The sequence below is a fragment of the Schistocerca cancellata genome, chromosome 6 (genome assembly GCF_023864275.1).
Source record: "Schistocerca cancellata isolate TAMUIC-IGC-003103 chromosome 6, iqSchCanc2.1, whole genome shotgun sequence".
In the NCBI taxonomy this organism is placed as follows: Eukaryota; Metazoa; Arthropoda; class Insecta; order Orthoptera; family Acrididae; genus Schistocerca; species Schistocerca cancellata.
This window is the reverse complement of record NC_064631.1, coordinates 678,055,060-678,073,636: the sequence shown is the minus strand read 5'-3', so window position 1 is coordinate 678,073,636 and position 18,577 is coordinate 678,055,060. Positions and strand designations below refer to the sequence as shown.

Sequence of the window (18,577 nt, the reverse complement as noted above, 5' to 3'; positions counted from 1 at the left end):
GAAACTCAGAGAAGTGGAGGTAAAACCTCAAAAGGGGACTAAGTAATTAAGCCAAAAGGTTTAAGGAAAATTTGTAATGAGTGTCTTAATAATGGCCGAGTTGACAACATAAATGTTTCACTAGGTATGAGACTCTTTTTAGTCACTCCTTACAACAGGCAAGGAATAATTGCAGGTCTATTCTAGCTCCTGACAACACAGCAGTGGATGAAGAAACATACACTATGACTTTGGTTGCTCAACAGTGCAGCATTTCATGCCTCACTATCATGCATGGAGACAAACGTGATTAAATAAAGTTAGTGTGTTTTGCAGTTTATTTTGAAGATTTTAATTGCATCCACACAATCACAATGATTGTAATATTCTTGCTAGATCAGTTTAATAACTGATAGTAAAAGAACAGAAATGCACAATAGGTGAAAGTTAGAAGTAAATGTAGCAGACACATCTGGCTGGCTGATTGCTTAAAATAAATAATACAGATAAGGCCCAGCCACTCTGCACCGTACTTACACCACAATCTTAACAAATAGAGCTATGATATAAAATGAAGCTGGTAATTTCAGCAAATCAGTGAAGAAGGAAATAGAATTGTTTGAAATGCACATTTATAATATTAGTTGCTTCTTTTATATTTGGACTTGTGGTTCTCGGAATGGACTCTTCATACAAATATAAAAGTTATGTTAGATTTAAGGAAGAGGTAACTGATGCACTTTTTTGGTGCTGCACATTTTAGCAATTTTGGCTGAGATAAACTTACACTGCAGTGTTCTTCTTCAGCATCCAAGTGTAGAAGTGTGCACAGAATCACCTAAATGAAAAATCCATGCAATATCCATGTTTATTTACACATAAAAGCTGACTTAGGAAGCCTTGTGTGAGACAGTGTGTACAAGATCGTGTGCTGATTTAAGTTCTAGATTCGCATATTTTACTGTTCGCATCATTTCTGCAAAATCTTTCATTGATTGTATCAATACCCATTTGTCCTATACTGTGAAATTTTGAATCTGTGCAAATGCCGCAATAATCTAGTATTGTTATCATCAATTGTAGGCTTAAACTAAATTGTGCTCTTTTGAAATTTTTGAGAACAGTAGGTCTATCCTCATTCAAAACTATCATTCTCCCTGACTACTCTCAAACAAATGGCAGCTGTTGCAAATCGATGTGTTGGAAGAGCTCCTGAGAGTCATGTACCTGTGACACCTGTAACAGTGGTACCTCAAGTATTATCCTCTCCTGTGGATTGTCTCCTCTGCAAAAAGTAAAGACTCTGTCATTATTTGTCCACTTGGCTGCAAGTCGTGTGTTAATGTCAGATCTACGCACCCTGTAAAGGGTGGATGGGGACCAGGAAGGACTAAGGGCGTTGTATCGATCCTTCTAACCAACATGTTTGAGGTGCTGTCTTTCACTGACATTGAAGCTATGCCAGTGGAGCTCACTTCAACAGTTTTGTCTGATGTCAAGAGGCGGCAAATGCAAAAGGGTAGTGGTCAATTAATCAATGGCAGTCCAAAAATATGGTGAATGATGGTATCCCTTAGGAGGTGGAAGCAGGGGACAGTAAAGGACACCAGATGCACTCAACATGTTGAAGAGGCTATTCTGGCAGCCACTAATGGAACAGGGTGCAACCAACTGCAGATTGTGGTGCACACTGGAACAAATGATGCCTGCCGTCCGGGCTTTGAGGTCAGTCTAGTGTCATTCCAGCAACAGGCAGAGAAGGTTGAGAAGACCAGCCTTGTTGTTGTTGTTGTTGTCTTCAGTCCTGAGACTGGTTTGATGCAGCTCTCCATGCTACTCTGTCCTGTGCAAGCTCCTTCATCTCCCAGTACCTACTGCAGCCTACATCCTTCTGAATCTGCTTAGTGTATTCATCTCTTGGTCTCCCTCTACGATTTTTACCCTCCATGCTGCCCTCCAATACTAAATTGGTGATCCCTCAATGTCTTAGAACATGTTCTACCAACCGATCCCTTCTTCTAGTCAAGTTGTGCCATCAGCTCCTCTTCTCCCCAATTCTATTCAATACCTCCTCATTAGTTATGTGATCTACCCATCTAATCTTCAGCATTCTTCTGTAGCATCACATTTCGAAAGCTTCTATTCTCTTCTTGTCTAAACTATTTATCGTCCATGTTTCACTTCCACACGTGGCTACACTCCATACAAATACTTTCAGAAATGACTTCCTGACATTTAAATCTATACTCGATATTAACAAATTTTTCTTCTTCAGAAACGCTTTCCTTGCCATTGCCAGTCTACATTTTCTATCCTCTCTACTTTGACCATCGTCAGTTATTTTGCTCCCCAAATAGCAAAACTCCTTTACTACTTTAAGTGCCTCATTTCCTAATCTAATTCCCTCAGCATCACCCGACTTAATTTGACTACATTCCATTATCCTTGTTTTGCTTTTGTTGATGTTCATCTTATACCCTCCCTTCAAGACACTGTCCATTCCATTCAACTTATCTTCCAAGTCCTTTGCTGTCTCTGACAGAATTACAATGTCATCGGCGAACCTCAAAGTTTTTATTTCTTCTCCATGGATTTTAATACCTACTCCAAACTTTTCTTTTGTTTCTTTTATTGCTTGCTCAATATACAGATTGAATAACATCGGGGATAGGCTACCACCCTGTCTCACCCCTTCCCAACCACTGCTTCCCTTTCATGTCCCTCGACTCTTATAACTGCCATCTGCTTTCTGTACAAACTGTAAATAGCGTTTCGCTCCCTGTATTTTACCCCTGCCACCTTCAGAATTTGAAAGAGAGTATTCCAATCAACATTGTCAAAAGCTTTCTCTAAGTCTACAAATGCTAGGAACGCACCGTAGGTTTGCCTTTCCTTAATCTTTCTTCTAAGATAAGTCGTAAGGTCAGTATTGCCTCACGTGTTCCAACATTTCTACGGAATACAAACTGATCTTCCCCGTAGTCAGCTTCTATCAGTTTTTCCATTCGTCTGTAAAGAATTCGCATTAGTATTTTGCAGCTGTGACTTGTTAAACTGATAGTTTGGTAATTTTCACATCTGTCAACACCTGCTTTCTTTGGGATTGAGATTATTATATTCTTCTTGAAGTCTGAGGGTATTTCGCCTGTATCATACATCTTGCTCACCAGATGGTAGAGTTTTGTCAGGACTGGCTCTCCCAAGGCTGTCAGTAGTTCTAATGGAATGTCGTCTACTCCAGGGGCCTTGTTTCGACTCAGGTCTTTCAGTGCTCTGTCAAACTCTTCACGCAGTAACGTATCTCCCATTTCATCTTCATCTACATCCTCTTCCATTTCCATAATATTGTCCTCAAGTATGTCGCCCTTGTATAGACCCTCTATATACACCTTTCACCTTTCTGCTTTCCCTTCTTTGGTTACAACTGGGTTTCCATCTAAGCTCTTGATATTCATGCAAGTGGTTCTCTTTTCTCCAAAGTTCTCTTTAATTTTCCTGTAAGCAGTATCTATTTTACTCCTAGTGAGATAAGCCTCTACATCCTTACATTTGTCCTCTAGCCATCCCTGCTTAGCCATTTTGCACTTCCTGTCGATCTCATTTTTGAAACGTTTGTATTCCTTTTTGCCTGCTTCATTTCCTGCATTTTTATATTTTCTCCTTTCATCAATTAAATTCAATATTTCTTCTGTTACCCAAGGGTTTCTACTAGCCCTCATCTTTTTACCTATTTGATCCTCTGCTGCCTTCAATATTTCATCCCTCAAAGCTACCCATTCTTCTTCTACTGAATTTCTTTCCCCCATTCTTGTCAATTGTTCCCTTATGCTCTCCGTGAAACTCTGTACAACCTCTGGTTCTTTCAGTTTATCCAGGTCCCATCTCCTTAAATTCCCACCTTTTTGCAGTTTCTTTCAGTTTTAATCTACCAATAGATTGTGGTCAGAGTCCACATCTGCCCCTGGAAATGTCTTACAATTTAATACCTGGTTCCTAAATCACTGTCTTACCATTATATAATCTATCTGATACCTTTTAGTATCTCCAGGGTTCTTCCACGTATACAATCTTCTTTCATGATTCTTGAACCAAGTGTTAGCTATGATTAAGTTATGCTCTGCGCAGAATTCTACCAGACGGCTTCCTCTTTCATTTCTTAGCCCCAATCCATATTCACCTACTATGTTTCCTTCTCTCCCTTTTCCTACTGACGAATTCCAGTCACCCATGACTATTAAATTTTCGTCTCCCTTCACTACCTGAATAATTTCTTTTATCTCATCATACATTTCATCAATTTCTTCGTCATCTGCAGAGCTAGTTGGCATATAAACTTGTACTACTGTAGTAGGCGTGGGCTTTGTGTCTATCTTGGCCACAATAATGCGTTCACTATGCTGTTTGTAGTAGCTTACCCGCACTCCTATTATTTTATTCATTATTAAACCTACTCCTGCATTACCCCTATTTGCTTTTGTATTTATAGCCCTGTATTCACCTGACCAAAAGTCTTGTTCCTCCTGCCACTGAACTTCACTAATTCCCACTATATCTAACTTTAACCTATCCATTTCCCTTTTTAAATTTTCTAACCTACCTGCCCGATTAAGGGATCTGACATTCCACGCTCCGATCCGTAGAATGCCAGTTTCCTTTCTCCTGATAACGACGTCCTCTTGAATAGTTCCCGCCCGGAGATCCGAATGGGGGACTTTTTTACCTCCAGAATATTTTACCCAAGAAGACGCCATCATCATTTAATCATACAGTAAAGCTGCATGCCCTCGGGAAAATTACGGCTGTAGTTTCCCCTTGCTTTCAGCTGTTCGCAGTACCAGCACAGCAAGGCCATTTTGGTTAGTGTTACAAGGCCAGATCAGTCAATCATCCAGACTGTTGCCCCTGCAACAACTGAAAAGGCTGCCGCCCCTCTTCAGGAACCACACGTTTGTCTGGCCTCTCAACAGATACCCTCCATTGTGGTTGCTATCTGTATCGTTGAGGCACGCAAGCCTCCCCACCAACGGCTAGGTTCATGGTTCATGGGGGGGGGGGGAGTTTCAGCAAAGCTCACAATTTGCAGCATTCTCCTAAGAACTGATCGTGGTCCTTTGGTTCTGAGTTAAGTGGAAGGACTGAACCAAGACTTGGTAGGTTCTGTGACAAGCTAGGCTGAAACTTTCTGGATTTGTGCCATAGGGTTGAGAACTGTAAGGTGCCCCCAAAATAGGTCAGGTGTGCACTACATCAGAGGCTGCTACTCAGGTAGCTAACTGTGTGTGGGGTGCACACAAGAGAGTTTTAGATTAGGCGAATCTCCATTCAATCCAGATAAAGATTATTGCGTGAAACCAAGAAGCAGCAGCGTAAAATCAAAAGAAATGCCTGCCACAGGTGAGAGCATTAAAATCCTAATGGTAAACTGTGGAAGCATTTGTAACAAAGTGGGAGAGTTTGAAGCTCTCATGAAAAGCAATGAAGCTCACATAATAATAGGTACAGAAAGCTGGTTGAAACCTGAAATTTGTAACAGCAAGATTTTAAGGGAAAATTTAAGCGAGTATTGAAAGGATAGGAAAATGGAGGTGGTGTATTTGTCACAGTAGACAAGAAACTCAAATCCACCAAGATAGAAATTGAAGTTGCATGTGAGATTGTTTGGACGAGACTCAGTATCAGAGGTGTGCATAAAAGGATAACTGGATCCTTCTATCGCCCACCAGACTCATCTTCTGATGTAACTGAAAAATTCAGAGAAAACCTCAGTTCACTTGTACATAAGTTCCCCAATCATACAATAATCATTGGTGGAGACTTTAATTATCCAAAAATTAATGGGAAAAATTAGTTTTGTTAGTGGAGGACATGATAAGACATCATGTGAAACTTTAATAAATACCTTCTCTGAAAACTGCCTAGAACAGACAGTTAAGAACCCCACTCATGATGGATCTAACTGCAACAAATAAACATGATGTCTTTGTATCAGTGACCATGGTGCAACAATGATTACCAAAGTACAATAGACAGCTACAACAATCAGAAAGATTTATATGTTCAGTTGTTGTTGTTGTTGTTGTGGTCTTCAGTCCTGAGACTGGTTTGATGCAGCTCTCCATGCTACTCTATCCTGTGCAAGCTTCTTCATCTCCCAGTATCTACTGCAACCTACATTCTTCTGAATCTGCTTAGCGTATTCATCTCTTGGTCTCCCTCTATGATTTTTACCCTCCACACTGCCCTCCAATGCTAAATTTGTGATCCCTTGATGCCTCAAAACATGTCCTACCAACCGATCCCTTCTTCTAGTCAAGTTGTGCCACAAACTTCTCTTCTCCCCAATCCTATTCAATACCTCCTCATTAGTTACGTGATCTACCCACCTTATCTTCAGCATTCTTCTGTAGCACCACATTTCGAAAGCTTCTATTCTCTTCTTGTCCAAACTAGTTATCGTCCATGTTTCACTTCCATACATGGCTACACTCCATACAAATACTTTCAGAAACGACTTCCTGACACTTAAATCTATACTCGATGTTAACAAATTCCTCTTCTTGAGAAACGCTTTCCTTGCCATTGCCAGTCTACATTTTATATCCTCTCTACTTCGACCATCATCGGTTATTTTACTCCCTAAATAGCAAAACTCCTTTACTACTTTAAGTGTCTCATTTCCTAATCTAATTCCCTCAGCATCACTCGACTTAATTTGACTACATTCCATTATCCTCGTTTTGCTTTTGTTGATGTTCATCTTATATCCTTCTTTCAAGACACTGTCCATTCCGTTCAACTGCTCTTCCAAGTCCTTTGCTGTCTCTGACAGAATTACAATGTCATCGGCGAACCTCAAAGTTTTTACTTCTTTCCCATGAATTTTAATACCTACTCCGAATTTTTCTTTTGTTTCCTTTACTGCTTGCTCAATATACAGATTGAATAACATCGGGGAGAGGCTACAACCCTGTCTTACTCCTTTCCCAACCACTGCTTCCCTTTCATGCCCCTCGACTCTTATAACTGCCATCTGGTTTCTGTACAAACTGTAAATAGCCTTTCGCTCCCTGTATTTTACCCCTGCCACCTTCAGAATTTGAAAGAGAGTATTCCAGTTAACATTGTCAAAAGCTTTCTCTAAGTCTACAAATGCTAGAAACGTAGGTTTGCCTTTTCTTAATCTTTCTTCTAAGATAAGTCGTAAGGTCAGTATTGCCTCACGTGTTCCAACATTTCTACGGAATCCAAACTGATCTTCCCCGAGGTCGGCTTCTACCAGTTTTTCCATTTCCATGTTCCGTAAAGAAGGTAAAAAATCAATAGTGTCATATTTCAATAACGAACATGAAACTTTCAGCACAGGGCAGGAGCATGTAGAGGAATTATGGCTCAAGTCTGAAAGAATAGATGACCAAGCACTGGACAGATATGTACCCGGTAGAACAGTTCACAATGGGAGGGAACCTCCATGGTATACAGTCACTGTAAATGAACTTCTAAAGAAACAGAGATTACTAAATAATAGCATAGCTGTATAAAAGCATTTGACTCAGTACCACAACTATGCTCGTTGTCGAAAGTACGATCATATGGAGTATAGAGTGAAACTTATGACTGGACTGAGCACTTTTTGATAGGGAGGACACAGCATTTTATCTTGGATGGAGAGTCACCGTCAAGATGTAGAACTAACTTTGGGTGTGCCTCAGGAAAATGTGTTGGGGCCTTTGCTGTTCATATTGTATATTAATGATCTAACAGACAATATTAATAGTACAGTCACACTTTTTGCAGATGGTGCAGTTATCTATAATGAAGTACTATCTGAAAGAAGATGCATAAATATTGTCACCTCTTGATAAGATTTCAAAGTGGTGCAGCGATTGCTAACTTGCTCTAAATGTTAATAAACGTAAAATTGTGGACTTCACAAAAAAAAAAAAAAAAAAAAAACCACTGTATCCTTTGACAATTATATCAATGAGTCAATGTTGCAATCAGCCAACTCATTCAAATACCTTAGTGTCACTCTTCGTAGGTATATAAAATGGAATGATCACGTAGGTTCAGTAATGGGTAAAGCAGGTAGTAAACTTAGGTTTATTGGTAGAATACAAGGGATGTGCAGTCAGTCTACAAAGGAGACTGCTTACAAATCACTAATGCAGCCAGTTCTAGTATATTACTCAAGTGTGGGGGCTTGTACCAGATAGTACTAACAGTGGATATTGAATGTACTGTATTTACTCGAATCTAAGCCGCACTTTTTTTCCGGTTTTTGTAATCCAAAAAACCGTCTGCGGCTTAGAACGAGTGCAAGTCCTGAAAAATGTTGGTAGGTGCCACCACAACAAACTTCTGCCGTCATATGTATGTAGCACTACACAGGCATGCTTTGCAGGCACAAAGACAAATACTGGTGCCAAAACCTCTGCGTCAGTAAATAAATTTAAAAAAACAGGTGTAAGACTAGCTTTTTTTCTCCACCCCTAGATTCGACCACTGCATTTTCATACATTATCCAACGAAGTAAATACAAATTCTGTAATGTTCATCTTCGAATGTAGCAGCATTTCAACGTACTACAAAAATCAGACTGGCAATACTGTTTGTCAATATGGCCAACTCTACGTTCTGAATTTATTCCTACCTGTGAGAAGAGATGGTTCTTAATAGGAACTTTTATGAATTGTGACTCACATGCAGTATTCTCTTCAATATAAGAGTAATACGAATATAAACATTTTGCCATGTATTCTTTCATGTTTGCTGCTATCTCATTTAGATCCTGTCTGCCTAATGAACTACGAAACTAGAGTGAGACAACAGTAAACACGGAAGAATATACTTATCATGTCATGTTTATATTCGTATTATTCTTATACCTAATAGTGATACAGTCAGAAATGAAGCACGGCAACTGACTAGATTTTTAAATCTAAGATGACTAATTTCTGTGCAGAATGTAATGTACTTAAGAGGCGTCTGCAAAGATTTTCAAACAGAGAAAAATTTTCGCTAAACTCTCGTTCAGAACATCATCTATCATACGCAGTCTATTATTTGGTTCTTGTTGATCATTATCAAAGAAAGCAGCAGTGTAAGTAACAACAAATAGCAGTCTCTTGCCATTGTTTCGCTAATGAGACAATTCCTCTTTTTTTTTTTAAATTGTAAATGGCGGTAGCGCGCACAAAAGCAAGCCATGCCACGAGCGGCGACAGGTCGTGAACACTCATCACCAGAATGCGACAAACAATGCACGACACAGAACAGTAATGCATTTTCAGCTTAGAGTGACGTAAACACCTATAACAAAGAGAACGGCACTTAAAAGATCAAAGAAAAATAAGCAATCGATTAAAACTAGATGAAGCACGTGATAAAGAAAGGGTACCCGTATAAATATGGACGGAGCGCCTGACGCATAGCAATGGCTACCTGGTAAAGTTTAACTGCTAAGCTTACGACTCGAACCAAACTACTGTAGCTGTATCATCATTCATTCGACCTAAATTGTGTCTCATATTACAATGGGCCAACTTTGTTTTGATTCGGAGGTGCTGCATAAAACTTCTCTCTCCCCTTGAATTTTGAGTCTCAAATTTCTGGTGCAGCTTAGATTCGGGAAAAAATTTTTTTCCCTTGATTTCGAGTCTCATTTTTCAGATGCGGCTTGGATTCAAGTGCGGCTTAGATTCGAGTAAATACGGTATACAGAGAAGGGCAGCATGAATAGTCACAGGTTTGTTTGATCCATGGCAGTGTGTCACAGAGATACTGAAGGAACTAAAAGGAAGACTCTTTTTAGATAGACAAACTATCCCGAGAAAGTCTAAAGTTTCAAGAATGTGCTTCAAATGATGATTCTAAGAATATACTACAAACCCAGAGGTATCGCTCCCATAGGTATCATGAGAATAAGTTTAGAATAATTACTGCAAGCACAAAGGCATTCAAATAATGATTCTTCCCAAGCTACATGTGTGAATGAAACAGGATGAAACCCTAATAACTGGTACAATGGGACGTAGCCCCTGCCAAGCAGCTAACAGTGGTTTGCAGAGTATTGATGTAGAAGTAGATGTAGATTTGGATTTTGATGCCAGTCTGAAGAGAGTTAGGTGTAAGAGAACATTGACTGGAGTAGAGATGACAACAATAAATTTATATGTTGGAAATATTGATTTTTGTACAAATAATATATTTATATCTCAATACTACATTGTCAGTATGGTGACAAACTATTGATATATTTACCAGATATACTAAGGTTTCATGATTTCATTTTCATTTTCATTTTTTTACTGGGTACTGTCAAAGAACAGAAAATCCAGAACGGAATGTAACAATATTACGAAAAGGAAAGTTGCTGCTCACCGTATAGGGGAGATGCAGAGTTGCAGTTAGGCACAACAAAAAGACTGTCACAAATAAGGTTTTGGCCAGTAAGGCCTTTGTCAAAAATAGACCCCCCCCCCCCCCACACACACACACACGAACTCACATATATGCAAATGCACTCACACATACGCCTGCAGTCTCTTGCAACTGAAGACAAACACAGTTGCCAGGGACTGCAGCCGTGTGTGTGTGTGTGTGTGTGTGTGTGTGTGTGTGTGTGTGTGTGTGTGTGTGTGTGGAGGGGGGGGGGGGGTGCGTGCGTGCATGCACATGCACATGTGTGTCTTATCTATTTTTGATGAAGGTCTTACTGGCTGAAAGCTTATTTGTGACTGTCTTTTTGTTGTGCCAACCTGCGACACAGCAGCTCTGCTTTACTGGATATTCGATGCATGTAATCATTGATCTCACATATTCTGTTCGATGACTGTATGAAATTGAAGGTATGTTTGGTATGATATTTACTAAAGAAAATTATAGATAATGTTGAACTCATAAAACACTCAAACACCAATGATTGATTGTGACAAGAGCAAAAAGTGAAAGGAATTTGCGATCACAAAACTATGAAAACCAGAACAGGGTAAGAGGATGCTTGATGAATGTTTTTCATTTTTTTCAAACACTGCCTTGTTTGTAGGATCAATTCTCTGCCTATACTAATTGCCACTGAGCTGGAAAGTGTTAAAGAAATGAAGACCCAACAATTTGTTTCCTCCAATCGACAAAAATGTAACACACAAAGAGTATAAATGGGACAAGTAACAGATCCCTCAGAAATATATTCACATCACCAGTCACTTGCAATGAACACAACTGACCACAATTACAATAAGCTATCATTGAACTGAGATACTAAGAAGTGCTATAAAAGTGTATACGTTACTGAATTCCAAATGCTGTTTTTAGGAGAATTATTTTCTCTAAGACATACTGATTTTTCGCCACATTAAATTCCAAAAAATAATATTTTTATTAACCAAAAACCTCCTATAATGAATGACATTACATGCAGACACTGAGAGAGCTTTTAAAGCTCAAAACAATGAGTTACAAAATTTTGAAATTACCAATAGTAAAAACCCGAGTATAGTCATGCACTGGATTTCGACTAATATATCCTGAAACCTGAAGTCATTAAGTCATTTTTTGGTTTCTGTGCAGCTCTGAAGTTGAACAATGTATTTTGTAATGGTTTCCTGTGAACATAAATCTTGGAGGAGCTTGCTGGAACACGGTGGATGTATTTATGTCGTACCACTGACAAGTACACGTTACTTGTCTAACTGTCATCACTTTCAGTCTCTAATGCAATAACATCACGTTCTTCTTCACTTTGAGCTGCTAAATTCGATGTCAAACTCAGGATTGCTCTAGCTATCCTTTTTTGAAGGCACTGCCTAAACAGTTTTGTTGTCCAGTATCCAAAGCTGCACAGAGTAAAGACAACACAACAGCCAGGTTACAAATGTAGGACCAGATAATCTCTCGTGTTCACACACTTGACTATCAATGCTAAAACGGGTATAAGAGATGTTTCATGTTTTCGCAGGTGTGTTCTTAAGTTGCCCAAATATACTCGGGATTTTAAGTTTGTCAAAGTAATAAAAACAAAATAGTTTAAGGTTTCATGTTTTTGGGTTAATGAAGGAGGAATTGAAGTGGATGGCTGGTTCATTGCTCCTTTCATCCTAGGGCTATCAAATCAATAAAATGGTTGTATAAGGAATGTGATGGGCAACAAAAATCAAGTGTTAATATGTTCATGTGGGGTCAAACAAAAGTAAAAGAAAGGAAAAACAAAATTAGCTATAAAAGAAGAGTAAAGTCTCATACATCTACATCCACATTTATACTCTGCAAGCCACCCAATGGTGTGTGGAGGAGGGCACTTTACGTGCCACTGTCATTACCTCCCTTTCCTGTTCCAGTCGCGTATGGTTCGCGGGAAGAACGACTGCCGGAAGCCTCCGTGCACGCTCGAATCTCTCTAATTTTACATTCGTGATCTCCTCGGGAGGTATAAGTAGGGGGAAGCAATATATTCGATACCTCATCCAGAAACACATCTTCTCGAAAACTGGACAGCAAGCTACACCGCAATGCAGAGCATCTCTCCTGCAGAGTCTGCCACTCGAGTTTGCTAAACATCTCCGTAACGCTATCACGCTTACCAAATAACCCTGTGATGAAATGCGGAGCTCTTCTTTGGATCTTCTCTATCTCCTCCGTCAACCCGATCTGGTACGGATCCCACACTGATGAGCAATACTCAAGTATAGGTCGAACGAGTGTTTTGTTAGCCACCTCCTTTGTTGATGGACTACATTTTCTAAGGACTCTCCCAATGAATCTCAACCTGGTACCCGCCTTACCAACAATTAATATTATATTATCATTCCACTTCAAATTGTTCAGCACGCACACTCCCAGATATTTTACAGAAGTAACTGCTACCAGTGTTTGTTCCACTATCATGTAATCATACAATAAAGGATCCTTCCTTCTATGTATTCGCAATACATTACATTTGTCTATGTTAAGAGTTGGTTAGCACTCCCTGCACCAAGTGCCTATCCGCTACAGATCTTCCTGCATTTCGCTAAAATTTTCTAATGCTGCAACTTCTCTGTATACTACAGCATCATCCGCGAAAAGCCGCACGGAACTTCCGCACTATCTACTAGGTCATTTACATATACAGGGAAAAGCAATGGTCCCATAACACTCCCCTGTGGCACGCCAGAGGTTACTTTAACGTCTGTAGACGTCTCTCCATTGAGAACAACATGTTGTGTTCTGTTTGCTAAAAACTCTTCAATCCGGCCACACAGCTGGTCTGATATTCTGTAGGCTCTTACTTTGTTTATCAGGCGACAGTGCGGAACTGTATCGAATGCCTTCCAGAAGTCAAGGAAAATGGCACCTACCTGGGAGCCTGTATCTAATATTTTCTGGATCTCATGAACAAATAAAGCAAGTTGGGTCTCACACGATCGCTGTTTCCGGAATCCATGTTGATTCCTACAGAGTAGATTCTGGGTTTCCAGAAACGATATGATACGCGAGCAAAAAACATGTTTTAAAATTCTACAACAGATCAACGTCAGAGGTATAGGTCTATAGTTTTGCGCATCTGCTCGACGGCCCTTTTTGAAGACTGGGACCACCTGTGCTCTTTTCCAATCATTTGACACCTTCCGTTCCTCTAGAGACTTGTGGTACACAGCTGTTAGAAGGGGGGCAAGTTCTTTCGCGTACTCTGTGTAGAATCGAATTGGTATCCCGTCAGGTCCAGTGGACTTTCCTCTGTTGAGTGATTTCAATTGCTTTTCTATTCCTTGGACACTTATTTCAATGTCAGCCATTTTTTCATTTGCGCGAAGATTTAGAGAAGGAACTGCAGTGCGGTCTTCCTCTGTGAAACAGCTCTGGAAAAAGGTGTTTAGTATCTCAGCTTTACGCGTGTCATCCTCTGTTTCAATGCCATCATCATCCCGGAGTGTCTGGATATGCTGTTTCGAGCCACTTACTGATTTTACGTAAGACCAGAACCTCCTAGGATTTTCTGTCAAGTCGGTACATAGAATTTTACTTTCGAATTCACTGAACGCTTCACGCATAGTGTGGTAAATTGTAGAAGGCAGTGAGGTTACACCCTTGGATTGAGGTAATAAGGAGAATGGAATACAGAAGTGTAAATGAATTTAAAATTCAGGATGATAGGTCAATCAAGCAGCCAGGGGCTCTCCACAGCTGTGGTGGGAGGAAATCAGTCATTTTTGCTGAAGATCAGCAAGATTATATTGCCAGTTTTGAGTAAGATTACATAAACCATGCATGTCAGATAAAATGCAAACCTACGTTCACTGCTCGGGCGTCATGACTTAAAATTGTGGGTAATGAGTCCACTAACTTCAGAGTTTCTTTTCTACATGTACATCTACAAGAAGTAGCTTCACTTATGCAGGGAAATTATCTGTGGGTCTCATTCAAAAAGCAAAAGTCTGACCTCACAGTGATAAACTGGGCCGAACAGTCTGGTCACGGCAGAAATGATTAGGCATTGTTTGGAAGTAGTGTATTGGATGCCATAGGTGAGAGACAAAAATTAGGCTAACTTTAGCTCTCCTTATTTAGTGTTATGTAGTATCCATATCTGAAGTCCTGAAATAGATATAAAAGTCACCAAAGTATAGATAAACTCAGATTATAGATCCTATAGCCCCTATTACTCTGTTAATTGGTATTGGGAAATGTGTTACATTCAGAACAGGGCCATATGGAACACCATATGTCAGTGTGTGAAGAAGACAGAAAAGCACCTTCATCAGCACACATCCCAATAGCAGCTGCAAAAATTTCAAAATACCCTTAGCTTTTTAAAAACAGGCAATCCACCGATGTGCAGCATCTTTCAAAGATGCTGCAAGTCACTTATGTTGCTGGAGAACCTGACTCACTTTAACAGCCATGATTATTTCATGGTTACACCATGGTAAATGTCTCCAACAATGGGAAGCTGAGGAGAGAGTAACTGGGGTTCCTGTCACTTGTAATACAGCAGTTCTGGTATGTCAAAAAATAATTTCCTTCCTCCCTTGGGTGGAAAGATCAGGGATTATGGAAACTGAATTTAAGCCAATTGGCATTCTTCAAATTCCACCATGGAGGGTTTTCCCATGGGCGTTGACGTGCCAGACAAAGAAAATTGTCAATGTCATATATATATACACAGGATCGTGTAGTTTATAATAAAGAGACAGGAGAGAGCTGGGGCCGCACACCAATAGATCAGTAACTGATAAAGCACTGTATGCTGGACTAAAATGAATAATTGTTAAAAAAAATTAAAATAAGAGGGTACTTGTTCTAGTAGATTCCATCAGTGAGAAATTTTAGAACTGTCCCACAAAGGGCTGTTAGCATTAAAATCCCTTAAGCTTTTAGACACCACAGCACTGGCTACTTGGCATGGAGTACCTGTTGCACATAATCTCTGATATGACAAATGGAGACTCATTGGCATTCATGAGCAATTCGTAGTTCAGGCACTGACAATCCATTCCTCGCTGGTCAAGGGCATTACAACTGTACTTTGCAACCACTCAATGGTGGACAGTTTATCTTGGGTTTTGGGCACTATTCACGTATTAGATGAATAAGGTGTAATTGCATACCTGATGGGACATGTGACATTTTGTGCAACCTTCTCGGCACAATCCATGCTGCTGAGAAAAAAATTCTGAAAAGAGGAGTGTCAAACCTGCAAATGGGGGCTGTACACAATTATCCAAAAAGGCTAAGGATGTGGAAGAATGGCCAAAATGGGAATCCTTGGTGACAATTTCCATGAAAGAATCAAACAAGGTTTATGAATTAATGGGTAGCATAGTTTTGTAAGGTTATAAGGTCGACATAAGGTTGGTTTGGAGTTAAACGGATTAAACTGCAAGGTCATCGGTCCCTTCATCCGGTACGTGGCAAAAACCAGTTGTAGTCACCAGCATACAGAGGCGAAAGGCGAATCTTGGAAAAACTAATGTGTAACTAACACAATAAAAGACAACATAGAAGCCCAGGAAAAAGACAGCACAGACAAGTCATTAAAAGATCGGTCAAGACAAGGCCTGAAAACCAAGAAATTAAAAACAATAAAGAGAATAAAAAGGTGGCAAGGGTAGAGGCCAGGGTGGCCTACCCAGCAAGGACTACCAAAAAGGGACCTCTGGGACCTGGGAGGGAGGCAGCAGGGAGACAATGGGTGCCCCACCAACCCCTCAGGCAGTCATTGACGCCAAAAATCCCTACCTTACAGGACCAATAGAAACCACCTTTGTGGGCAAAACATAACACCTGCTCAGCCAAGTTGGCATTGTCTGCTAGCACCAGAGTAGTGCATCAGGAAGATTAAGATGCCGCCTGAAAGCAGCCAAATTAGGGCAGTCTATGAGTATGTGAGCCACCATCAGGTAGGCTCCACGTTGGCAGTTTCTTATTTTTTTATTTTATTATGGTTTTAGGGTGCAAAACTGCTATGGTCATAAGCACCCATTCTGTGGCTTAGTGAAGCGTAAAAAACAGAAATTTAAATCAGTAGCAATGGGAGTGAAACTCAAGGAGGAGGGAAACAGAAGGGAATCTTACAAAACTGCTATTAAGTTGTTTTATACTAGCAATACTATAGAGTCAGAAACAAAGCAAGGAAAAAGAAGCTCTTCATTTTTCTAATTTCTTTAGATTCATTTGTCTGTGTCTATACGTGATAGCGGGCAGACGTATTGCGAGTTCTGTTGATTTAATATTGTTAAAACATGTATTCCAACTGTACAGTAAAAGTGTTATCAAGATAGGAAAGTTTGTTTGCACAATTATTTCCTGTTCATTATTCCGCGACGTGCCGAGAATCTTGCATTAAGAGGATCGAAGCTAACAAGAAGAATTCGTGTGAGCAGAGGGGCGATCAAGAACCAGTATTGTCATACAAATCTCCATGCACAATAGCTGTAACAAAAACAGATGCATATAATTTACGAATGTTAGATACTGAATATATGTATTCAATATTGAAGGTCCATTTATATTACTGCCAGTTAAACTTCACCCAGAATATGAGTACTTTCCAATCCTTTTTTAATCATTCTTTCAAAATTTTCCTTTTAATTATTTAAGTAGCAAATTTTTATTAAGGTTTCCAATATATATCACATTTCTAGTCTGCCCCCCCCCCCCTCCCCGCCACTATTCAATGTGATCGGCTGAGTGCCTGTCATCTGCTAAAAGGGAAGATAGATCAGGCAACAGCTGTAAACGGGTGTGTAGTGCATTAAAATAGAGGCACTGAAGTAAAAAGTGTCTCAGCGTCCACAGTTGAGAGCAGTGGGGACAAAGCAGGGGAGGATCACCACTTAAAAGATGTCGACGGCTAAAAAGACAGTGCCGGAATCTAGTTAAAATTACCTCCTCCTGATGATGAGGCCGGGAGGAAGAGGTCAAGTACAGGGAAGAGGTTTTATGTCCCGTAGTTTATTATCGGGAAGTGCAGACCAATTTGGGTGTCATAAAAGACCAACACAATGACATAAAACACTCTGTAGATCAGCAAAGGGAACCATGCAAACAGCAGGCCGAGGAAGAGAGACTACAACCTTTGCTGCTATATCGGCTGCCTCATTTCCGCGGATACCAACATGCCTGGGATCTAGAAGAAGATGGTCAACTCAGGAACGATGCTTTTGGAAAGTGCATTGGGCAGTTGTTAAAAGGTTTAGGGACTCCAGCCACCAGTCTAAATGACAATTTATCATATGCTCCAAAACCTTACATACACTACTCATGACAGAGATGGGGCGATAGCTAGAGGGGAGATGTTTGCCCTTTCCAGGTTTTGGAACAGGAATGATGATAGCTTCCCACTTCTGGGAAAGGTACTGTAGGACCAAATTTGATTATAAAGACGAAGAACATAATGCAGACTACGGTATGATACATGCAGCAACTTTTGGACGCAGGTGCCATCCAGTCCTGGGACAGAAGAGCGAGAGGAAGAGAGAGCACGCTGGAGCGTGAAAAAACGGTATAATAGCTTTCACGATTTTGAGAGGAGAAAGCAAAAGGTAGCACTTCAGCTGCTAGTTTCTTCAGGAGAAAGGCTGGCGGGTAATTTGAAGAGCTCAAAATCTCAGCAAAGTGACCCAATGAGTTACAAATTGTGACTGAGTCCACTAAGGTATCTTGCGCGACAGTTAGCCCGGAGATCAGGGAGAAATTAGACGCGCCAGATAACTGTCGGATTCGACTCCAAACTACAGATGGGGGAGTGAAGGTGTAAAAGGAGTTGGTAAAGAAGTCCCAGCTTGCCTTCTTGCTATCGCAGATGATTTGAGGGCATCGCACACATAAATAAGGGGCGTGGGGGCATGGGTGTGGGGGCATGGGAGCAGGGGCATCAGCAATTTAAACTTAGTTCTGGGTTGCTGTTGTGGGAAGTGGAGCTCCCTTCCAGGGAAAAGGATACAGTAGTTAGAATGTTCAGTATCCAGCATCATTCAGCAGCTGTTGTTGTTGGCACCTGATAAGTAATGGAGGGACTCCAGCCTCGACTAGTAGGCTGCTTACAAAATTAGTTCAGAAGGCTGTTGTTGCAAATTGGAACCCACAATGATGAATGGGACCCAGTAACCACAATGCTGAG

General features: G+C 40.4%; 1 protein-coding gene across 2 annotated transcripts in view; it reads right to left on the bottom strand.

Annotated features, from left to right (window-relative positions):
• The window catches only part of LOC126190978 (MAU2 chromatid cohesion factor homolog), a 203,301-nt gene that overhangs the window by 134,028 nt on the left and 50,696 nt on the right, over window positions 1-18,577 (bottom strand). The gene's annotated exons all lie outside the window — the stretch shown is intronic.